Raw genomic sequence first — 7,562 nt, 5'->3', positions numbered from 1 at the left:
TTCCTAACGTTAGCGAAATTACTTGTCCACCTTGTTCCCAACGGAGTCACTGTGGTTTCGATGCCCCAGAAGTAGAAAATAAGAGTGACTTAGTTCGAAATTGCAATTAATACAGCTTGGCGAACGTAGGCTTGAAAATTCCATTGCGACCAAACTTTTGGGACGAGTCGCACCAATCCAAGGTTCTCAGAGAACCGATCAACATCATTTATGCAAGAGGAAACATTTCCTTCGAGAAATCAAAGACACTGGAAGCGATTGCACAGGATTTCCAAAGTGAAACGAGGATTTTGTTTTGCCTATATCTGTGATGTTTGCTTTATATTCCTGATGGAACGCAAGTAGATTCCAGCGAGCTCGTACGAGTACATCGAAAAGACAAACTTCGCCGTAACTGTTGCGAAATAAGGAAAATGAACGACGCCTTTGATCATACACTAAAGTTTTGTTTATAAGGTCACTAGGGCAGTTAGAGCTCAGTATCCGTTACACTTCTGAAACATCATCATACTGTATGGAGGAAGCATCTTCAGGTGGGTAGGGCTCAAATCTTCGATAAAAAACAAAGCTCAATCGTGTTCTATCATATGTACTTTGGGAGCAAACACCATAACAGTTGTACCGACTTTACATCACTTTCGGTATCATACATTAAGTGTATCTCACTGTCACTATGGAATGGCCCGGAGCCAATTGGTGTGTCCAGAAGAACTGAAGTTACTTTCGAATGAAATAAATAAATAGACTGTTTTCGGAAAATTCATCAAACAAACCGCTTCGTTTGAAATTTAAGTTTAATTCTTATATAATGAAAGAGATAACTCTTGAATTTCATCAAACATTTCATTCAAACAACTACTGTGTGTGGATGACCAAAACGATCAAAGGTGCAGTAACTTTTCTATTCCTAATGCATTACTCATAAGTTTGCTCAAAACTCTTCGACAGTTCATGACAACTTTTGCCCTTTTTGCGGCTCATTAGGTAGACGCAGTCCCCGGGTTTCCGTCAACCTTAAGTTCTCCTTAAAACCAAATTACATGAACATAGCGCAATACACTCATTTGCAAACTAATTTGGTTTTTCGAGAGACTCGCCTGGAACCCAGTTGAATCTCTCGTTTGTGATGTATCCAGGCAACCGAATGTGCTTCACCAAGCCGCCTCATGCTTAAGTCACTACGATGTTCGAGGTATCGCGATATATGTATATTCGTAATGCACCACTCATAAGGTTGCTGAACATCCGTCGACAGCTCACGACCGGTTTCGCCCTTCTTGGGAGTCATCATATAATCGCAGTCCCCAGGTTTTCGTCAACCTTATGTTCTACTTGAACCCAAAGTGGACTGATTTCGGCAAAGACACTCGTTTGCATATCAATTTGGTTTTGACGAGAGACTCGCCTGGAACACGGATGAATCTCGCATTGATCAAGGTCTTAAGCCACTAAATGTGCTGCACCAGGTCGCCTCATGTTTCAGTTGGTACGATATTTGTGATGTCGCGATACACTACTCATGGGGCTGCTGAAAACTCTGCGACAATCCATGACTAGTTTCACCCTTCTTGGGGCTAATTTGTGTTTGTGAAATAGTGTGCGACCCGCTCGCATGCCAAAGTACGGACTCTAGAACGGCCAAAGAATATGAGCTCCAGATGAGCCCCAACAAGCGGGAAATTCAATACTTCAAACAAAGGTAACGACATATCTGCGATAGATCACAGAGCGTCAAGGTCACAGTCCAGAGTCAGGTGTTCCCCCAGGCAAATAACAAACAGTGGAAAATACAACGACAGTTGTTCGGTATAAAACAAACTTTTTTCGGTTGTCTCTTGCCCTTCCCACCGGATTCATATAATTCCACCCACACGAATCGAAGTAAGGAGTGATTTGTTCCGCTGATTAAAATGTGATAATTTATGAACTGTGGGTCCACCTCTGCATGCAGAGTGTGGAAGAACCGTCATGGGATTCTGTCGCCTAGCGTTTGATATTTACGACTTAGTTACAATCGGTATTCTTAGGCAGACTGTCCAACACTGCAAAGCACGAAAGTAATTGCCTGCTAGCGTGAATTTTCCAAAGACAAGGGTAAATATTTATTAATTTTGCTGGTTCAGACGAGCGAAGGCGTGACAAGTACAAGGTTTATGGGTTGGCGATTATGGTAACACAGTCCCGGCCCATTTGATAGCGAGATGCCTGGAAGAATTCAACAGCCTTTCACGACGTTCATGTGGATGAAAGTTCGTAAATGTGTTGAATATTCCACTCCTCGATAGGGCTGGGAGTGTGTGTATTACAAAACGACTGAGGTAGTCCTCTACAACCCAGGAAACGCTGCAAGAGACTCGCTATTCGGTCACCTCTGTTAAATCCAACTACAGATAGTGTCTTGTAGATGGCTTCCCACCGCTTTTCCCCTCGAGCTCAACTGATTAAGGTTGCCAGATGGTCGGATGACTGCTATCTCATCCTGAATGTCCGAAAATACTAGAACATCGGTTAAGCTCTCATCTCCATCAGCTCAGAATTGTCTCCAGCATCCGCCTCCTACTGTAAAATATCTGCACATGACCCAATTAAGTGTCCTTGGTTTGTCCCTCCACTATTCAAGCAGTCTTTTTTGGAGTTTCACCTCCAGGATTTTTTATTTTATTAGACTGAGGATGTTTATTCGTCCTCCACTTTCACCCTTAGGTTTCTCAGCGACTTCTTTCTCCTAAGGATGACTTTATTGTTCCCCATTTCTTCCTGAAATTCCTTGCAAGAAACTACTTTCTCATTAGTTGTAGGTACTTGGAGGGGGGCTCGCATAATCCACACAGCTTGCGTTCAAACAGTTTTCACCCAGATCTGGTGGAATAATTCAAGGTAAGCTTACGTCAAACGGGGGCAACATTGGGCCGAAACTTATCAATAGTGCATTTCCTTGGTAGTGCCGGTGTTAGAACTCCAGACATCTGAGATGCAAGGTAAGCAGGCCACCTCCACTTCATTGTGAACACCGAAGGCCTGTTCGTAACAGGCGATCGCATTGTTCTGTTTGGCATTTTATCCGTCTCAGTTTCACCTGAAAATGTCTGTTAAACGGTTTTCACTCTCTTCAAAAAAAAACAATTCAGCGTTATGCATGCACCCAAAGCACGGGTATTTAAATGCCAGGAAGTTCTATTAAGATAGTCCTGTGATCAATCGAATTGCCTATTTTCTGATCAATTCTATTCTCCGGTGTAGTAACTTACAATTTAGCCAAATCTGTAGACTTTTGTCGGTGGCCATTTCAAGAACTTGTTTTACGTGTACTCAGTGACTTGATCATTTAGGGGCGACAGTCTCTCAAATTTGTATGGCTGTCGTAGGCTCTACGCATCTCGGCCATTATGACTACCTTGTATGGCTGTCGTGGGCTCTACGCATCTCGGCCATTATGACTACAGAGTGGCGGGAAGTGAGCACAACTCAGACACCAGCGAATCAGGAGCAAGAACGGTTGATTGAGATGGGATCCTTCAAAGAGGCGAATTGGACTCAGCAAGATCAATGTTTGGTCTAATGTTGAATATACACAATCGATGTGCATGTGTTTAAGGAGAAAAAACGTAAACGAATCGTATAATCAGACAATTCATCTCATGCCTTGCTTGAAAGTGCAGAGATATGATACGGAGTTTCATTGGTGTCGATTGGTTACAATATAAAAGGCTATATAAGGCTTACCTCCCATTCCCCTGAAGTACTATCACGAAAAATTATCAGTTACTCTCATTTTCGTACTAACCTGGTTTTTAATTTCACGCTCAACTGAATCAAGCCGAATCTCTAGTTTATAGTGTCTTTTTCTGCAATCTTGTGAGTAATATGTTACGTGCAGGCATCAAAGACATCTTAGTGCCACTGTAATTCGATCTAGGAATCATAGTGTACACCTGTCAAAGTTAATTAATCCGAAATTTAACCGTGAACTGCCGTGTTTTGAAGCCAATCAGCTGGTCTCGACATCCAACTGACTCCGTATTTGGGTCACGTGACTAGCGAGCCAAAAAGAGGCTTTGGCAGCTAAGCCAATCAAACAGGACTACTGTCAGAAGAGAGACATGGAGGCACTACTCATGGCAAATATTGCAACGTGGTTCAAAGTAGTCTTCCATTGGTGTCATCATCGCGCTTCGACTGAACTGAAAAGTGCTGTTATAATGTGCGTGACCATTAGTGTAAGAATGCTAACACGTACGGCTGAAAAAAATAGAGTTTTCATCAAATGCTGGCTAATTCTAGGCAAACTATCACAACCGTCAGTAAAATTATTCCACGGGTACATGGAAGGCTTCCAGTGTGTTGTTGAACTGCGCTGTCCGAGGAGCTGGACGAATTTAGTCGGATTGAGGTCACAGAGTCATCTTAGAGGCCGCATAGTTTCAGAAGGCCATTTTCAATCAGCAGGCGTGATTTGTTCGGGATACAGGATTTAATAAGAGATCAGTTTGGGCAGAGTAAATCAGAGGCGCGAGTTGCGTGAAACAAGTTACGGAAGTTGATCATTTAATGAGGCATGTTCCGGTGACTACGGGGAACGATAAATTATATGCATATCGGTTGCCCAATCTTCCCTCTAGTTCTAAACGGAGTTCAGGAGTCAAACTCAACAGGAAGTAAGTTGCAGACATTAAAAGATGTCGTGGTCCACTACACACACGTCAACAGTCATAGACTTTCTATAGAACTGCGTTTTTTTAGTGATAGAATAATCAGGTGTGGTTAGTCTCGTGATTTTCGTCACTGAAATTCAGAGTGGGGAAGAAGACACCTATACTAAAGGGTTTGGAATTTAGTAGACACCAGGCAAAGTAACGCCTAATACCAGCACTGCATATCCAAGTCTAATTTGTAGTTTCTCTGTGAGGTTAGATTGCTGGGATGTGGCGGGGAGACCATTTATCCCAGCTGGAGACTATTCAGATCGATTAAATCTAACGGCAGGCTATGGTTACCTTACTAACGGTCTGCTTGAGTTGCATTCAGACGGTACGAGACGTCGGTGAACTCTGTTGCCAGTCCTCCAACGAACTACTAGTGCTTTATGCTATATAAATCGCATTCAGTCAGCCTCACAACATCTACACCGCGGAGCAGTAAACCGTAGCTTATCCTTGAGTTGGTCGATAAGAGTGGGTGCACAGTGAGGAGTACACACTGAAGTACGGTATAGTACTCAACACCAAGCTGTCAGACATCGGGCCTGAAGCAAACTGACCGGAAGGCTCATTGTCCAATAACAACCTTTGCATCTCGACTGCTCCTATCTAGGCGTAAGCAATCTCCCATGCTTTTCACCGAAATTTATTACAGCTGAGTAATTATCACTTATTTACCCATTGAGAACACAGAAAGTCCATTGTAAATGGACAACAAACACATGACTAACAAAGTGGGGACAATTTTCAAGGGTTCCAAAAATCACCTGAACCGAACCAAATGTCAATCTCCAGGAAATCAGTTCTTCCAACCTGATTCCACTGCATTTTAGAACTGACTGAATTGTTCTCAAAGGGTGACACACCACCCACAGCTAGCTGAGAAAGAATACAAGGCGGGAGATGGCTGTTTGTGCTCTCAAGAGAGATAATCACTCTTTTGGGGACCCCTAGCTTTACCAGGTTGAAATGACTGTGATGTCTGTGACGGGTCAGTAATCTCCTGTAGCAGAGACTGGCAGCAAACAAAAGGTCGTTAAGGCGGGGACTGAGTAACTTGGACTTGCTTGCCTAGTTAGCTCCTCATATCTAAAGTTTCATAGGCAATGCACCTTTAGGGATGTCGTGGGCTGCTCATTTTACTAAGGAAACGCCATCGAGGCAGAACTATCCGTAACATGCAGACAACTTGAGTAGAAGTGTGCAACCAACCACCCAGAACGACTCACTGAAAGACCCACATGGGTGTTTAAAACTCCACTGGAATTATTTGAAATTGTGCGAGTCTGGCAGTGATATAGGATTGACTGGACAATGTACCGGCGAACGAAAGGTTATGTACCTGGCCAGATTTCGGGTATACCAGACGGGGCATCCTCTAATGCGACACTAATTATAGCCTGCGAACTTCCAGCGAACCTACTTCAGGGAGGAATAGCAAACTGAATGTCTTGCAGTTCATCAAGCAGAACTATTTCTAGGACGCAAGCGAGATGGCCCAAGTGATTAGAGCGCGAATTTACTGAAAGGAATGTCCATGGTTCGAACCCGACCGCCTCTCGACTTCCCCTGTCTAGGCTTGGGCAACCTGGCAGTATTCCAGTCCTTGTGCTTCCTTCGGGTGGCATGTCAGGTAGGCACCGAAAGGGTGCCGCAGCTGAACGATTTCTAGGAAGCCTTGTCTGATGGCATGAATAGACTCGATTCATCGTATTCAGCCGGAGAGAATTACAAAAGTTCAATTTAGACGGTAATCACATATGTCTCACGTAAACTCCAAATTAATTTACCAATGCGTATTGATCTGCGGGTTCTTCAAAAAATTGAAGGGGATAATGAAATGTCTTCAAGTAGTAAGGAACTGAGTGGAGGCGCACGAAGACAACAAAGATATATCCTCATACACATGAAGTGAATACGTGACACTGAGCCAACAAGTGTTATTGTACTGCTGAACGCACGGAAAACTAGTTTCAATACTTTACTTAATGGCTGATCATCATCATTGTCTGCTGTAATAACTGCGTACTTGTCGTACACAGTGGTTATAGCTGCCACGGTTTCGTTCACCAATGATTCGGGTTGATGGGGTAGGTAACTGCGCATTGGAGGTGGGAGCTGATAAATTAGTGCGTAAATACAGCACCGTAGGTGGTCTGTTATGTGAGGGGATGGGGAATGGGAACACAGCGCTCAGTGCGGAATGGAGGGAACAAACGGAACTTTAACAGCAATCATTATTTTGACAAATACACGCATTCTCATACCAGTTTTGTATTTACGGGAGACTCACCTACAACTCAGCTAAATCTTTCTTTTATCACATTCTTAGGCAACTGAATATGGCGCACCAGGCGGTGACCCATCTTTCAGCTAGTACGATATTTGAGATATCGCTTTACATTTTACAGGCGTAATACACTATTCACAATTTTACTGAAAACCCAGTGACAGTCAATGACCTGTTATGTCTTTCTTGAGCCTCACCAGGTAGGTGCAACCAGCTGCCTAATGACATCATAAACGAGAGATCCAGATGGGTTCCATATGAGCAACCTTTGAAAACCAAATTAATATGAAAATTTGCTTGTCAAAATCCGTACAGTTTGATTTTGAAAAGAACATAAGTTTGACAGAAAATTGAGGACTACGGCTACCCGATGGGTCCCAAGAAGGGCGGAACCGTTCGTAGGTTGTCAAAGAGTTTTCAGCAACCTTATGAGTAGTGTACTGCGTCTATGCCTGTATCGCAACATCTCAAATATCGTACCAACCGAAACATGGGGCGACCTAATGCAGCACATTTGGCTGCTTGTAAGCATCATAAACGAGAGATTTTGCTGGGGTTCCAGGTGGGTCACTCGA

Source organism: Opisthorchis viverrini (genome assembly GCF_000715545.1).
Source record: "Opisthorchis viverrini unplaced genomic scaffold opera_v5_476, whole genome shotgun sequence".
In the NCBI taxonomy this organism is placed as follows: domain Eukaryota; kingdom Metazoa; phylum Platyhelminthes; class Trematoda; order Opisthorchiida; family Opisthorchiidae; genus Opisthorchis; species Opisthorchis viverrini.
Note: the sequence above shows the minus strand (reverse complement) of the source record.